Source organism: Hermetia illucens, chromosome 4 (genome assembly GCF_905115235.1).
Source record: "Hermetia illucens chromosome 4, iHerIll2.2.curated.20191125, whole genome shotgun sequence".
NCBI classification, from domain to species: domain Eukaryota; kingdom Metazoa; phylum Arthropoda; class Insecta; order Diptera; family Stratiomyidae; genus Hermetia; species Hermetia illucens.
In genome coordinates this window covers 16,774,579-16,790,293 of record NC_051852.1, presented here as the reverse complement: position 1 = coordinate 16,790,293, position 15,715 = coordinate 16,774,579, and the positions used below count along the sequence as shown (strand labels likewise).

At 39.8% G+C, this 15,715-nt stretch overlaps 1 protein-coding gene across 12 annotated transcripts in view; it reads right to left on the bottom strand.

The window, feature by feature from the left end:
- Positions 1–15,715, bottom strand: part of LOC119655591 (serine/threonine-protein kinase minibrain) — a 312,746-nt gene that overhangs the window by 2,433 nt on the left and 294,598 nt on the right. The window lies entirely within an intron of this gene.

Below are 15,715 nucleotides of genomic sequence, written 5' to 3'. Positions count from 1 at the left end.
ATTTTGGCAAGTGAATTTTCGTTTGCGCGAATTACGTGACCATACCATCGAAGACGCCTTTCACAATTTTTCCATGATTGGTGCAACTCCATATCGATGGCAGATATCCTCATTTCGGGTATAACCAAAACGTGTCACGCCACTAGTCCAACATCTTCGTCTCCATTACCGCAAGACGCCGTTCATTGTCTTTTATAGTCGACTAACACTCAGAACCATAGAAAACGACAGGACGGACGACATTGCGGTAAATTTTAGATTTGAGATGTTCGTTGATACGTCGATCACAAAGAACACCAATTGGGGAACGCCACTTCATCCAGGTTGCGTTAATGCGTGAAACAATTTCATAACGCAGTTCTCCATTGGCTGATAGCATTGACCCGAGATATTTAAATCGCTCAGCTTTGGGCAGGTCACTGCTGCTGACAGTGATTGTGCCTGTTTCATTGGGATCGGTAGTCAAAAATTCAGTTTTAATCAGATTCAATCTGGAAGAAGGAGGAAATTTCTGCAGCGCTGAGAGATAAATTGAAACTAAAGACGTGCAGGAAACGGATATCAAGAGCATATGGCGGAACGCAGGTACCGAACTCTAATTATGTCTGTGGTGTCAACAAAAAAGGATCGTCTGTGAGCAAAATCCGTATAGGATGGGTAGTGTGCAGGCAACGTGAACAAATTCCAAAAAATGCTCCAAATGCCTCAGGTTCGGAAATATGAAGAATTATTCCACTAGCACTATCGATAGATGCAAACTGTACCAAAGAGGTGAAGGAGAATATCATTTGGCGAGCCACTGAATTCTATGCAGAGGAATCAAAAATTGCGATCGAAACCAAATAACGCGTAGGCCCAGATGCCCAGTCTACAACACTGTTTTAAGAACTTTACATAAATGAGAGTCATCCAGCCGAATTTAAACCACAGCCAAGCCACTCAGGACCTGCTAGCACAGAAGGTGCATCCAAAGAAAATCGACGTTATTATTGTCTGTGAACAATACAAAAATCTCTATCAAAGCGTTTGGGAAACGGACCTGCAGTAATCGAACTTTGCAGAATACAATGAAGTACCGTGAGCACGACTTCTGAGGGTTAAGATCGATAACCTCTACCGCTCCAAGTATGTCAATACTCAATTATTGCAATTTAATAAAGAGACTAGCGAGAGACTCTAAGGAGCACATCCCTAAAATTATTGCGACTTTAATGTCGGGGCAATGGAGTGTGGAAGCCGGAAAACAGAAGAATCCTACTACTGGTGCTCTCCTGACTAAACATAACCTTAGCCAATGTAAATATTACAGTTCTGGAGGTGTTGCGGTGCAAAACTGAGTTTACTGGAACGGCTGTAGATAAGGCGCTGCAATTGCCATAATAGATATATCGAGCTTTTGCTACTTTCTTGTCAAGATACGTATGCTTCCAGAAACAGACCAACCGCCAGGGTTTGAAAAATGATACATCGAGTATAAATACACATCCAAAAAGTGGTCATCACGAGAAGTAAAAAGTATTGCTTCAAGTGACTCTGTGATGAGGCAGATTTTTAATCATAGAGAGATGAGTACAATTTGGTTATGACGCCAATAAATGACAAAAGGTCCTCTCCTAGAATGTACTCTAGATTGCTGTGGGAATAGTTTTGACATTGTTTCCCCTACATCCGAAAACTGCCTTCCTAAAAATACAAAGGAGTGAATGCCCACGATATCCTCCAGTAACGCAGATGAAGTTCTGGACGCAGTGAAAATGTGCGGGATAACACAGCTTCCAGTATTGATCGAATTCGCAACAAGGGGCTGAAACTGACAATTAGAACGACACCAAGCATTTTCGCACAGGTGCTCATAGACCGCCTCAAAAAAGATCTTTCCTCGCAGAGTGGAAATTACGAAAATTTGAATTGATCCTGAAGCCAGGTTGACCGATAGGCGACCCAGGATCTAGATGGTCAAGTCTTAGCTTAAAGGCTTCGAGTTGAAGTTCAGCGAGCACGAAACTGCGCGCAGACCAACACATGCCCTCAAATCATTGGTAGCCAGACACATCATCGCAGAGAAACATGCAATAACGGAGGATAACTTAAGGGTAATTAAGGAGATTAATGCGTCCCCCAATTTTACCGCTTTAGAGAGTTTCATCATCCATATGATACGGGAGGAAAAAGAATTGACAGTCATTTAGGAAACGTCAACAGTTGGCTTTTTGGATTAATTATATAATAAAATTAACTAGCAATTAAGGTCTGGATTTAGGTATGTAAGGACAAGCTGGACCGTAAGCAGTTCAGACAAAAACTCAGTGAGGAAGAGGACAACTGGTCCTCGAAATACGGGTATATAAAGAAAAAAAATGTCTTTTTTTTCATTACCTTTTATGCGCTTTTTGAATCATTGATTTCAGAGTGGAGTCCACAGCCTTAAATTGGAGCAAGGTCTGCGTCATTCTTAGAAGCCCGAAACTTCTTCTGCAGTGCATGTTTCAGGCGAATGTTATTAAAGACATTCGTTGTGAAGCAATTTGGGTACGAACGCAGGCAAGCAGGAGAAGATGGGACATAACAGGAGAGGAGATCGAACAGTATATTGCAAAAGGTGGTTAGAGCTTAATCACATGTTGAGTTGTTTAATATATGAACCCAGTTGATAGACGCTAAAGCTGGAATGCGACCGAGAAGAGAGAAACATATTGAACTTAGATTTACGCGCGGTTTTGGAGTTTGAACGAGGGAGCTCCGCTTTAAATTCAAGCGCGGGTCGGTGAGCATCAGTTTTGACATACGAGGATGTGCAAGGAAATAAAGAGAGGTGCTCTGGGAGGTTGGAAAGGAAGAGATCGAGAGTGTGCCCAAGGAGTATTTGGTGGTATTGAAATTTAGGGCTGAGAAAGTGTTCATAAAGGAAGACAGTATAAGGGAAGAATGGGAGAGGTTGTTGGAAGGAATTGGGAAATCTCCGTATAGGAAGGGAATCTGACAGTAAGAAGTTAAGACAAACTGTCAAACATTGCTTCATGCAGGTGAGACGGGCAAGCACAGGGGAGGTATAAACAAGATACAATGAACGAGAGAAAGTTGGGCGGGGAGACACGAAGAGGAATACAGTCAAAAGGAAAGCCAGAGAAGAAGACGAGTTCGGCAGGGAGTGGCAATTAGGACTACAGCGCCGGTGGACTTACGAGATACATCCTGGTCCATTCACAGCGGAAAGTGGAGTAACCTTCGGGGACCTCGGAGCGGAATCTCATTCGCCTCTTTCTGAATTAATTGGATCAAATAGTGCATTTCATAATGTCTAATTACCCTAATGCTCGCCGCAGATTGCACATTATTGAATGCATTCGGGTGAATAGATCTTGACAGAAGGGAATGATTTGTCGCCTCCGCAGGCGCACGCGCATGTTGCTGCAACATGAACTCTCGGAGTTCAAGGGCGTAGCGGATGGGGACCGGTTCGTGGGTGAACAGTTGGACTGACCGGTGTGATAGGAAAAAGGTTGGATAGACATCGATACAACCAGGAGTGGAAAGGGATACGTAGGAGCAGAGCAAGCTGCTGATTGTTTTAAAGGCGTCGATTGAGTTGTTATCCGAGCGGGGGTGCCACGTAAACCTGGAATGACCCGAGATGATTTGTTCAACACCAATGCTGGTATCGTTCGTGATTTGACTTCTGCCATTGCAGGCAATTGTTCAAAGGCTTTAATTTCGATTATTACAAATCCTGTGAACTCGTGTGGACCAATTGTCGCAGGAGCTCTAATATCCAAAGGGAAGTACCAGTGACCGGTGGATATTCTGGTGTTACAATTATTCCACTGTTATCACAATACAAACCAAAAGTGTCGTTTTCGCAGCCCGATCTTGCAAAATCACAGTGCGCATCTAAGAAGGTGTGAAGGCCAAGGCTGGAGCGAGAAAGAGGGCTGAAGCGATTTTGATCTGTGCCCGTTCCGCGGAATAGCGAGGAAGTCGATTTACGTTCCTCTTGGACGGTTAAGAGTTTGGTAGTGCAAGAAGCATTAGAATCCCTAGAAGCAACCACGAACTCTCAAAGTGATTTTGAAAGGAAAATTCGGTCGGGTTTTAGTATTTCGAAGAAAATGAAGTAGTAGATTATGTAATTAATTATGCAATTCGTATTTCAATGGTCTAAATATTTTTATCCACAAACAGAGACAGGACAACCATAAATACACGCCGAGCTCGGAGTAAATCAACGTGTAAGTGTTACCTTTTTGTTTTCGATCTCATTTCTTTTCTTCTTTTTTTCTTTGATAGCTTTTCAATTTCCTTTTACTTTTATATATTTATTTTTTTGTTTGGAGTGGATGAATATATCATGAATTGTGAATATTTTTTTTTATTTCTCTTCTTTTTTGACCCCGCAAAACCTTATTAGGGACGTCCCCTGAAATAATAGCCTAAAGATGTCAAGGATGGAAGGGAACCTCAAGGATAGCGTCTCAATAAATATCTGAGGCAGAAGAAACTATAATCGGGATTGTGATCCGTTGTGAATCTTCCCTCTCAATCGCGGCACTCCGGTCTGAAGCGTTACGGCTCCACGCGTGCGGTCGAGCAGTTTTTTTTATTTTCCAGTTTTAGCTGGCGTTCTGGTTTTCATCGATAGGCCGTCGCGGATTTCTTTGTTTATAGTCTATTTTCAAATCCGGTGTGGACTCACGCATCATTAGAGGCACGTTAATTTTGTATTAATGACACGTGAGGGATCAAAGCGCTCAAAGGACCCCCTCACATTCCCGAGCCTGGCTAGCACAGAGGCTTGCAAGAACGTGTCAACCGAGCAATTTGATGGAGCTTCAGTCTTTGCGAGCGCATTTTCACGGTCAATTTCGGCAACTTTTTAGGTTCTAGGATAGCTCTTCGCTATGGGTCCTTCTCGGCCAATTAAGATGATTGTCTGACCCTCCTATTTCCCTTAAGTTCATTACAATTGCAAGGCGGGGCAGGCGGGTTGCCCTGAAATTTACCCGCGAATTGATGAATACACCTTCAGGCCAGAAAGAAGGGTCGCCGGGGACGTCAAATTCGCGAGGATAAATCACCTTGAAGGACGCAATCACCCGGCCTAGATGTTAAGATCAGGGGGATTTAACTTAAGCAAGTAGACCCCGAATAATTCCAGCCTTTTGAGTGATATTCCAGAGGGACCTAATTCTGATACAGAAATCTGCCAGTCAGAATTTAGTAGGGATGAAATTTTAACACTATGGAGGCGATTCAAAGTGGAATTATTGGTCCTAGAATTCATCTGAATTTGTCGATGGATCCATTACCTCAAAGGACATCAATGTGACCTTCGCGGATTTTATGATACTTCCGAGTCTCCGTACATGACAGTGGTATATAAAATGTTCATCCACGCCAGTGGCAAACGACCATATTTTCGCTCTACGGCGATACCAAGATGAAGTCCTAATTCTGTTGAATCTGATGTTAAACGGTCCTTTGCTGCTCGCAGAGAAAAAGCATCTGATGGAGTCGATTCCACATCTAAACGCGGGCTATTTCCACGATCACATTGGCGTGGGTAAAGGCGGATTTTACGTAATTAGACAACTACGTTGCAAAGCGGGTAATAAAACAAGCAAGCTCAATGAGCAATCTTGGAATTGTTAGCATCCTCTGATGCCTCTTAATATGAAATGACATTTTCGATTGTATGTCTCACAAGATATATAATTAACAGCAGCAATTGAAAATAAAAGCTGGGACATAAATAGAGCATGATAATATTTGTATTCGAATTTTTCGCTTTTAACCATTTTAGAAAAAAAATCCATACAAGGCACACACACAATTGTTATAAAAAATATTAGTGAAATTAAAAAAAAAAGAAAAAAAGAATTTTCTACCAAGCTACATATGAATGGTGAGTTTATACAAATGCAATGGAAATTAAATGTTAGTTACCTATGTTAGTTGTAGTTTGGTCAGATAATTATGTCACTTATCAATTCTGTCCTTGTTACGCGAATTTGCACCTATTCTTGAGGGTAGTCACCAAGCATGACATTGAAAAAAAAAAATCAAGTCGTTAAAACTTAGCCTTAACTAAACACAAACTAAAATTTAATGATAAAATAAAACGCGTTATGGTTTTCAGTTTATTACTTCATTTTTTTTTCTCCTTTTTTTCATTTTGTTTTCACAGATTAGTAAATGTTTATTATATTTCATGTATCTCTTCCAAATTTTCGCTTATTCAGTTTGTGGTTTTTTTTCTTTTTCACTTTATTTTATATGTTTTTCGTGTCCATTTTTGTGTTAATCGTTTGCTTGTTGAACATTTTCGTCTGTTTTCACTTCATATCATATTCGAGAAGAAGAGAGTGATTCGATTTGGTCGTATATAACTTATATAACACCCTAAGAGATTGTTTGTTTTTAATTCTTTGTTTTTCCTGTCATTTATTTATTTATTTAATCTTTTCTTTGTTGTCTATTGTTTTAATCGTTCATCGTAGTTCAATCTATATTGTTTGTTGTATACTGTAAAAGTCGAGGCCAACGGTAAAGGTCTTTGTTTGTTTTTAATTTTTTTATTTTTCTGATACTTTCTTTTTTCTTTATATAAATTCTTTTTTTCAGTTTTTTTATTGTAATTTATTTTGTTATATTTCGAAAATAGTGATTTTTCCTCTGATTTCATTTTGCTCTGTTGGTTTGTATTGCCATAATCCACAAATCCAAAACTTTTATCACGTGACTGGCTCGTGAGGTTGCTAAATTCAATTTTAATTGTTATTTTATCTTTTTTCTTTGTTTTTTTTTTTAGTTCAGTGAATAAGGATATGGGGGACTTGATAGAGTTCGTTTTGTAACGTACAAAACATGAGTGTATTCTCTTTGGCGCGTGAGGTTCATTGCAGTAGCAGCCTCGCAGGAAAAGTAGCAAAATTTGTGAATTGTGTTGCAGCCGAATACCAGCCCCATATTTTCTTAAGATTCCTCAGTGAAAGTTGCTTTTCACAACAGTTTCTGTAGATCTAATCTTGTTTGGTTGTTTTATGAATTTTCCTTGGTTGTCTGCTGTGTGTAGTTGTTTATTTTCACTTTTCCTTGTCTACAATTAATTTATACTTGTAATTTCTATGTTTTCTCTTGATTCTTTTTATTTATTTGCTTATTATGTTAGTAATTTTTCACTTATGCGATTACTTGACTTGCTGCTTACTTTCTTTTGTTGTTGATTGATGTTTTATTATTTACAATTGCATTGGAAATTATTTAATTACCCTTTGTTTCAAATTTTCATCAAATTCAAACAAAATTGTTGATTTTTCTTGATTTTTTTAGCATTATTAGACTTTTTGAAGGAAAATTTTGCTATTTTTTTCTTCATTTCGCTTTTTTTTCTATTTTTTTTGTTTGTATACTTAAGTTTTTGCTAAATGTTATTACTTAAGATAATATCGTTTTATTCAAATGTATCTTTGTTTGTATTAACTTTATTACTTATCTGTTTGTTTTTGGTACAAAATTCCGTAAATATATATTTTATTTCTTTAATTTATTTTATTAAATATTTTAGCAATTAATATTATTGTGTATTATTCATGTTGTTGTTTGGTTGTATCTTCATAAATACGTAATGTTTGTTTTGTTGTTTATATATTTTTATCCAATTTGTTTTACATAAATATTCTTTTCGTTTCTCGTCTATCCAATTTTACGTTTTGAATGGATTATTTTGTATTTTTTTCTCATATTGATTGCATTTTGTGTTCGAAAAAGATTTGAATGCAAGTTAAAATGGAAATTAGATAAAGTATCTGAGAATGAGGGCATTGAAATTCATTGTTAATTTAGAAACGGGACCAAAATCCGTAGCCAGCATAACTGCGAAATCTATGAACGATACCATGACCGTTTGGTTGTGGATAAAATCCGGCTTAACAGGTTACGGTGGGTGGGCCACTTAATACTTATGGATGAGGATGATCCAGCCCGGAAAGTCTATAAAAAAAATATCTATGGTAGAAAAAGAAGACGAGGCAGACGCTGCCTGAGACGGAGCGATCACGTAGGTCAGGACACCAGACAGCTTTTAGGGATATCGAATTGGTGGATCTCGAGGCAAAACCGGACTGTCTGGAGTTCCTTACTAAGGCAGGCCTAGACCGGATACCTATTGTTGCGCCGTTGATGATGAAGAACAAAAACCGAAAATTTGACTTGGCGGCCTCGTGCGTTCGATTGAGCTTTCAGTAGCTAGGCTCGAAAGGTTTTTTAACCGAAATTTCACATTATATCGTGGTGGCGAATTTTTTTTTGAGTGTAAATAAGAAAAAATTGTGACTTTCTTATGTTGGTGCTCAGAGGTGACGTGGAGGCAGATGGGACAGCAAGACTGTCGGCTGAGTCAACACCAAGTATTCAAAAAAACCTCAAGTAGTGACACAGGGAAATGCTGTATTCACATTGGAACTCATATGAAGTGGCTCTGGTCACCAAACCTCACCAGAAGCTAACAGGTACCATGAAAACTGCAACAACCTTCCGAAGACATATGTCTCAGGAGAATTTTTGGGGGATGTGTTCTCGGCCCAATTATTGGCGGTTGTGATATTGTGCCCACATCGCAGCAAAACTCCTTGTGGGCTCAAACGTGGAGTTGCGCTGTATAACTCGGGCGCCATACTTGCGATAGAGGCTTTATTTAGCCCTTTCATACACCGATATGAAGGCTTACCCTGCACTCAGTATAAATCGGTACTGCTGTGCCAGTCACAGCGGGCCTCTGATTGTGTTCTCCAAATCAACCTATGTTCGAAAAGAACCGTGAAGTTAGGTCAGGACAAGATATTTTAACTTCTTATCTTATGTTGAAAGCAACAAAATAGCACAATAATATGATCAGAGTGAAATTATGCGGTGTTTCCAACGATTAATTAATTGAAATAATAAAACTTGTTGTTTCTTTTTCGTTGGTGTCGGTATTTATTCTTGCAAATACCGATATTTCGGGAACCACTTGCAAACAAGTTGTTTGCACTGATGAAGGGAACAAGTGGTTCCCGAAATATCGGTATTTGCAAGAATAAATACCCACACCAACGAAAAAGAAACAACAAGTTTTATTATTTCAACAATAATATGGTCGTTACGGCATGTGTGGTCAAGTTGGATGAACATTACTGTAGATATGACTACGCTTCAATTGCAACCTCGTCTGTTTGTCTGTCACACGCATTTTTCTCGGAGACGGTTGTAGCGATTCACACCAAATTTGGTAGAAAAGTGGAAACTGTGAATGCTCACCCATACATTGAGTTACATAATTCTACATCGAATTTAAGGGGAGGAGGGGGGGACCCCATACATGCAAAAGGGGGGTGTACATTTTTTTCATCAAATAGGGTAAGGTATGTAAGGTTTCAAATGAAAGGTCTCGGTTAGTACTCTCCGAAGCCAGTCTTAGTTTTGAAATTTGTTGGAAAGGTGGAGAGTGCGGGGATTCGAAAGTGATCAATTCTTTAAGGGACCCATTCTCAGAAACTACCCAACCGAAAAATCTGAAAAATCAGGAAGCTGCCACTATGTGGTGCCTAGGCTCCGAAATACCCTGCATACCGATGTATAGAATGAAGGCGGAAAGTAACCGACATCTCAGTGTTGCAAGTTTCAAGGAACTTCCTGAGGGGAAATTAGTCCACGATATGAACCTTAAATTTCCTAATGAGCTGAACTGCACGGTTTTTGTTTAAGTGAAAGTGCTCAAAAGATATGTGCAGTCCTATAAATAAAGAATCAATTGAGTTGAGTTTGACACAATTCATAGATTTTGTGTTCCGTCTTTGTGCTGTCCCGCTTCTATAGGCTTATCATTTGTACAGCATTAATTGCCATGAAGCTGAAGCTCATTGAAAATCAAGAAAAAAGGAGAAAAGATAGAGTAATAAGAAAAGACAAGATAATACCCAGAGTAAAAAGAAATGAACAGGGGCATACATTGCGAACGTCACGTAAAGTGTGGAAAGAAGCAATCCCTTGTACTGATTATTTAAAAAGTTTTATGAAAAATCTATCCATCCAAAAACAAAAATGATTGATATTCTGCACAGTTGATGAGTTAATGTACGAGGACTGTTCAAAAAATAATGATATTGGTCACAGAAAGGGAAATTCGGCTGGGTAAGTATTTATTATACGAACATTGATAACATCACCCCGGTCAAGATTTTTAAAAATGAAGTGAAGGAAATCACTCGATACGATTCTTGACCATGCAAAGTGAAGTATGAGTATGAGCCACGGTGAAGCAAAACAGAACTAAATGGAAGAGAATCAGTGAGGAATCTAACATAAAATTCAGAAACTAAAAAAATAGAGTCGACATTCAGTTTATTCTTTTTTTAGTTGTTTCATTACTCAATTTGAAAAGACCTTCAAGTAATTCAATCCAAAAGACGAAATGGAATTAAAAATGTCGATATTTATCATTGGTAGACAGCGTTTGCACATTGAAACGAATCAAAACTAGCAGAGACATAAGATTCCTGGATAGTAGAGATGGGTAGGTGATGTATGTAATATTACAAAAGTGATATCATCTTAAAGTGTGATATTACATTACCATCACCGAGTTCGATCCATACATTACCACATCACCTAACATTATCACATCACCTAGCATCACCGCATTACAAAGCATCATTGCATTACATCACTGTAATATAGTATCACCTAACATCACCGCTCTTCGCAGTACAAATCAAGGCGGCAGTTGCCGATGGCGACGCCGAATATTTGGACTTGCATTGGCTTCGGGCTGGCTTTGGACTAGAAAATGATTTCGAAGCATGTGCCTATGGGGATGCAATGATATGATATCACATTACACACAAAGGTAATGTTTTGCAAACCTCTACTGCACAACATAAACTTTAACGTAGTTGATACTTGATTAACTTATTACATGACCCACAAAAGAGTATGCAGCGCTCCTTAAAGATGGAACTTAATAAAGACTGCCTAAGATACCACGACTGAATAAGTTGAGTGGCATCCTATCGGTCTTGTACCTTGGGTACGAATCCAAGTCGCGTCATAACTAATTGTGTTTGTCTTTCTGCTGTAAGCTTGTTAATTTCATATCATTAGGTGTGATGATGATGAAATAAGACTAAGAAAGAAGGCATAGCTATGAAACCAGTACTACTAGTGCTTGAATTCTGGGAATTAGTCACTACAACCTTGCTCTTTTCCTATATCGAGTTTCAATCAGATCACATGCAGCTCTTCAGTAGCAATTCAGGTGGTATTATCAAAGTGGTCGCGGTCATAGATGTGTTGTGTCTCGTACTACTATTTCTCGGTTGTATAACGGGAGGATAGTAAGCCAATTTAAAAAGGACCAAAGGAGTAGGCGGTCATACGTCACGAACAGTAAATGATAAAAGTCCCTAAAGTCGCAGCTATGCTACAGGATCACCATCATACGAGCCATAGGTTGAAAGAAGGAAAGCTGATAGGAGTACCAAAGACCATCATATAAAGCATTTTTCGGAACTGCTTTCACTCTCGTGGATGATGAAGGCTAGTTCCTGAAACGAAACACCAAAATATTGAGCGGAGTTTAATGTACTTCCCCACATTTGTGAGAGTTCGGAATTCCCACCCTCCTAGCCAATTTCGTGTGAATCGGTAAAATCGTTTCTGAGAAAAGTGTGTGATACTCTGGATACTCTGGATTCCAAGCCATGCTGGATTGCAAGGCAATGGGGCAGCGGACGAACTAGCCAAGAAGGGAGCAGAGACGCCTTTACACGGGACAGAACCCTTCTGTGGAATCGGAAACGGTTTCATGGTTATGACATTAAAAAATTAAGAGGGACGATTAAAGGAACTATACTGGGCGGGCCTACCAGGAATGGAGAAGTCCAGCGTGCTTATTGGGGGATACGAACCCATGCGCACAAAGGATTGCTTAAACTTCACCAAAAAGAACCTCCGAATCATAGTGGGAATTCTCACTGGTCACTGTCGGCTAAACTATCACCTAGGGAAGCTAGGGATACACACTGCCTGCAGGTTTTGTGCAGAGTATGATGAAACCTCTTTACACGTAATGGGATAGTCTCCAGCACTTGCGCAAAGTAGGTCGAGGCACCTGGGAGAACACTTAATGCCAGATGCAAAGTTGAGAGATCTAGAAGTAGGGAATATACTAGAGTTCCTGACGGTTGTACGCTTGGTTGAGATGCTATAAGTACACTATAACCAGCAAAGGCGGCACAAAATTTTTTTAAGGACACGATGCAACTTTCCCTTTACAGAATAATAATAATAATAATAGTGAGTGGGGTGAAGTCGGACCAAGAGCGGATCGATGAGTGGAAGTCGAAGCCAATGCACGGTAAACACGTGAATTGTCTTTGGCAGCCATTTGTCGAACAGATGGCTGTCTGCTGGAGAGCTCTTTGCTGAGACGGAGGGGCTCATGTGTGCCATTCAGGACGGCGTGGTCGCCACCCGAGCTTATAAAAAGCTCATCATGAAAGAACGGGTGGAGAACGACCAGTGCAGAATGTGTGGTTCGGCGTTAGAGACGTTGGACCATCTCATTTCTGGCTGTACTGTTATGGCAACGGTGCAATACATCACCAGGCATAATGCTGTATGTAAGGTTATCCATCAAAACCTTGCATATAAGCATGGGCTGGTCACGGGAACATGTCCGGTTTACCGATATGAGCCGCAAGCAGTACTTGATAGTTCTGCTCACAGCATGTATTGGGACCGGCAAGTTCTGACTGATCGCCATACTGCACACAACAAGCCTGACGTACTGTTAGTTGACAAGACGGGTCGCTCCGCGTATATTATTGATGTTGCTATCCCCCATAATAGCAACATTGAACGGAAATACGTGGAGAAGAAGGTGAACTATGAGCCATTGGCTCGGGAAATCAAAGAAATTTGGCGTCTCGAGCGGGTGGTTGTAGTTCCCATAATATTGTCAGCTACAGGTATTGTACCTAAATCCCTCACGGCTTCCCTTGATGTCCTGGGACTTTCGCACAGTCTGGTGCAAACCATGCAGAAGTACACCATTCTGCATACGTGCTCGATGTTGCGGGGAGTACTCGACGGATTCTCTCACTGACCTACCACTGGCCACCACCACCAGCGCCCCTTTAGTTTTCAAGTAAGTAGGATCGTCCGAGCCTAAATGCTTGGCACTTAGTGCTAGTATTAGGTAAAATCCGACATCTGCCGAGATTGTGATAACTCGGAAGTAAAAATAATAATACACAGAAAAATAGATGCAGAATTTACTTAACAACGTTTATAGCGCGAAAGAATAGTATGGAGTGGGGGTGCTTACGAGAACCGTATTGCGATAGTCGCACTACATCGTTGTGGTATGCCATCGGCGAACATTTTGAAAATGTTAAGTCCGCTCGGAATCAACGACTGGGAGTTCGTACGTTGTCAAGGCAAAGACGAAACGAACGATGTGTCTGATCGACCGAGATCGAAGCGGTATTGTGGGCCGGAACGACAAAAGTGGTACGTGTTTTGCATGTATGCATGTAAACAAAAAGTCATGCTTTAAGTGATGCAAATCGTGTCGAGAACTGCATATTTTACATGAAGATTCCGAACATACAAGCGTTATCCCAGTCATTTATTAATCGCGTTAGAGCCAAGGAATCAATTCACGATATGGTTTCACCGATATTCATTTTTGTGAGAAAGGAATAAAAATGTTGGGGAAATTGGTTAAACTGTTGAATATGAAAATGTTCAAAAGGGGAAAACCGGACCTTCTAGAAAGTCTCTTTTCCAGCGCATAAGACTCGAACAATTCAGGCCCGACTCTAAGCGGCTCTCCGCACCTAACTCCACTGAATTATTCCTTCTGGTCGTAAATGGAGAAAACCACAAAACTGTCGAAGGGCCAAGAAAGCAATCAAAAAGTTTTGTTCCGACGACTGGGCAAAGTGCCTTTGTATGTCGCCATGCAGGGGGCAATTTTGAATAAATTGTATATATTCTGACTTGTGATTACATTCATTGCGTTTCGTTTCATCCTTTTACTTCCTGACGCGCTGAAATACTGAAAAAAAATTTGGCCGTATTATGTATATGCTATCGTTGTCGTTAATCCATTGCAAGAAAAGCTCAAATCCAACAGGGAATGCCTCTAGAACATCGTAACAAAAATTTCAAACAAGGTATTTTTTACTGACAAGAAAATGTTAACCATTGAATCTATTCATCATTACCATCATTGTTCAGTACTTTAAGGGAGGGGTAGGGTCAGAAAATCGATTTTTTTTACATTTTCTTGTAGTCAAACGGAGCAAAACTCTTAAAGTTATAGCCGTTTTAGTCCCCTCTACTCTAACAGCGTACCTGCCGTAGCTGGGCGCGCGGAGCAGCTGTCGAACAGGTATACTGTGTATAGCTGTTTCGCTCCATTTTACTCAGCATTTATTTAGACATTAAAATGCCGAGATATTATAAAGTTTCTAGAAAGGAAAGAAGTAAGGAAAGAAATTATTTGTGTAGAGTAAAGAAAAGACCAAACCCGAAGAAAACACCACGGGAAACTTTAAACACGAGTAGTGCGTCTGCAAGTAAAATTAAAGTGAGTACCGCAAAAAAGGTGCCAACTGATCCAGAAAAACATTACCGCATCATTGATTTTTTATTAGTTTTCTCATCAATTTCTACCTTGGTGAAGTGTGTTGAGTGCGGTGAAAAAGTTAATTTTACATGTACTGGCAAAGAAGGGCTTGGTTTTGATATTCAAGTTACATGTGCTAAGTGTAATCCACGCTACGTTCCATCAAGTACGAAAATTGGTAGAACCTTTGAAATAAACAGTAGATTTGTTTTCGTTATGAGAATACTTGGACTGGGACTCGCAGGCTGTAACAAATTTTGTGGATTGATGGATTTGACAAAAAATTTTGTAACGAAAACCACATATTCGGACTATATTCATAGAATTGTGACTAAAGTAAAGGAGACAGCCGAAAACTTTTTCTCATTTGCTGCTGAAGAGGAAAAAAAATTGACTAAGAAGTATGAAAATAAAGATGAGATAACTGCTTGGGGCGACGGAACTTGGCAAAAACAAGGATTTAATTCTTTGTATGGTGTAACTTCACTGATTGGTCACTGGACAGGAAAAGTTTTCGACATCTTTATCAGTAGCCTATTTTGTCAACTGTGTGTAATTTGGAGAAAAAAACTGACGCCAATTGAGTTTGAGGAATGGTTTGAAGAACATGAGAGTAGTGGTCAATGTACAGCTAATCACTCAGGAGCATCCGGTAATATGGAGGTAAATGCAGTTATTGAAATGTTCAAACGTTCAGTTGAAAAACATGACGTCAAGATCGGCAACTATGTAGGCGATGGAGATAGCAAAACTTACGGCAAAGCCAAGCCTTACGGCGATGATTTGATTGTAGCTAAAAAAGAATGCGTGGGACACGTGCAGAAGAGGATGGGCACACGTCTTCGAGATTTAGTTAAAAGTCATGTTGGGGAGGTTCCCATCAAAACAGGTAAAAATGCTGGAAAAAAAAGAAGAGTTAAAACTCTTGGAGGTAAAGGCAAACTTACAGCAATAACCATCGATAATTTTAGTCGATACTACGGTTCGGCTATTAGAAATAACTGTGACTCAGTTCAAAAGATGAAAGATGCTATTTGGTCTACATTT